At 31.6% G+C, this 2,257-nt stretch overlaps 1 non-coding gene across 1 annotated transcript; it reads right to left on the bottom strand.

Moving 5' to 3' along the window:
* Positions 1–1,249: 1,249 nt before the first annotated feature.
* TRNAS-GCU lies at positions 1,250–1,331 on the bottom strand. Its single transcript has one exon. It is a non-coding gene; the product is annotated as a tRNA-Ser (tRNA).
* Between the last annotated feature and the right edge of the window lie 926 nt (positions 1,332–2,257).

Genomic DNA, 2,257 nt, shown 5'->3' with positions numbered 1-2,257 from the left:
AAGACCGAGTCTCTGCGGTGAGATTCTGGGGAGGTCGACGACGTAACCTTACGCACAATTTGGTCTTCCAAACTTTCTGGATTTTTATTTATTTATTTTAATGAGATATTTACATTCTTATACCATATATTTTAAATTAATTTAAAAAATATACCTTTAATTTTTCATCACATCAAATTTAAAAACTTTTAAATTAGATTTAATACACAAACTCTTACTTTTTCTTAGCAATATTAACCTTTAAATTATCAAAAGTACCCTCAGATAAAGAAAATTGAGAAAAATAAAATACTCTAAAAATTGAAAAAAAAAAAAAAAACAAAGAAAAATAAACTTTAACAGTAAACTTAACCCTTACCTCACCTAACTATGCCGCCGCCCACCCTCACTGCTACCTCGCCCAACTCTTCTCCATTGTCACCGCCAATGGTGAACCCACCCTCACTGTCAACCACCATGACGAGCCCACCCTTAATCGCCCCCACTGTCAACCACCAAGCCGATCTCACCCAGTCACCGCCCATAATCTGCATCGGTCATCCCGTACCCCGCCAAGATCTGCGACAAATACCCCCAAACCGGCCATGATGGGCAACGACGAGTCCATCCTCCTGAACCCGAGCCTGGCACGCTCCTATCCACTCCTCCAACTCCTTCGATTCTACCTAGCTCCTTATCCCATCTTGTAGATCTCTCTCTGGTGAATGGGAATATAATCAATATTTGATTCACCATTTTCGTTTTTTTTTTTCCTCAACTTTTTTCTATGGGTTTTTGATTCTTTGATTTCGTACCATTCATTTCCTTTTTTTGTTTGGTTTTAGAGTTTTTGTTTCCTTTTTGTTCTTTGGTTCTGAATTGGGGGCACACAAGTTTGGTCTGTGGCTGGGACACTGTGAATGGAGGTGGGTAGCTGATGTTGAGTTGCAGAGTGGGCAAATACAATGGAGGTGATGGTGGGTAATCTGATGTAATGTTAGTGGTTAGGATTTAATTCAATTTCTTTTTAGTTTCATTTAAAAAACAAATCCTTTTTTTGTTCTACGTTTTTTTTCCCCTCTATTTCTAGAGTATTTTTTAAGGGTATTTTGGGGATTATGACGATCAAAATTGAGTGTTGACCGGGATAATGTATGAATTTATCTATTAATTGTAATTTAATGATATATATTTAATGAGATAAAAAAATAAAAGTATGTTTTTTAAATAAACTTAAAACATATAGTAAAAAATATAAATAAAATTTTGTCGTCGCCTGAGAGATTCGAACTCTCGCGGGGAAACCCCATGTACTTAGCAGGCACACGCCTTAACCACTCGGCCAAAGCGACGACATATAAGTCGTGGCACAAATTATTTACATATTATGATTCTAAGACACATCAAATCTCAAAATCAGAATTATTAAAGAGAAAAAAAAAAGAAAATTCTTTTCCAGAAAAAGAAAAAAAACAAGAAATTCCCAAAATGAAAAGTAAACATACTTTTGGAGACTTTTAGAACGTTATCAACAAAATTGGGGATATTTATATTTTGATATCTCATGTTTTAGGTTTATTAAAAAATTATACTTTCAGTTTTTAATCTCATCAAATATAAACTTTTAAATTAAATTTAATATACAAGTCTATATCTTATATCAAATTTTGACCTTTAAAATGACTAAACTATCCTTAAGAAAAATAAAAAAAACACTAAAGCTTTCCAATATTCCAACAAAATTAAAAATTAATGGCACAAAAAAAATTGTTTCAATGGTATTTTGCATTTTTGTGGTCAGAACCGTAAATTTAAAGTTTTTTAGGTTTTTTTTTTCTTTTTCTATTTTTTATTCAGGGGTATTCTAGATATTTTTAAGGTTAAAATCAAGAGTTGACTGTGAAAAAGTATGAATTTAGATATTAAATCTAATTTGAAGGTATGCATTTGATAAGATTAAAAACTGAATGTATAGTTTTTGAATAAACTCAAAATATAAGGTATAAAAAGGTAAATATCCCACAAAATTATTGTGAAAAATGGTTATTTTTATTTTATTCTTTTTCTAAAACTAGTGGTGGTGGCACGTGCCAGAGGCATGTGCCAATTACTAACAATATACTGCTCATAAAATACTGAACGTGAATATAAGAATAAAGGTTGAGTTCTATAAGTGTGAGATAAGAGATATGTTGTACTACTTTTTACAGCAGAAACATAGACATAAAATAGATATTAAAATATGTGCACAAAAAATTATAATTATATTTGATGTATC

The sequence above is a fragment of the Morus notabilis genome, unplaced genomic scaffold, assembly GCF_000414095.1.
Source record: "Morus notabilis unplaced genomic scaffold, ASM41409v2 Scaffold103, whole genome shotgun sequence".
In the NCBI taxonomy this organism is placed as follows: domain Eukaryota; kingdom Viridiplantae; phylum Streptophyta; class Magnoliopsida; order Rosales; family Moraceae; genus Morus; species Morus notabilis.
The sequence above is the reverse complement of the archived record's forward strand: the minus strand, read 5'-3'. Positions and strand labels throughout refer to the sequence as shown.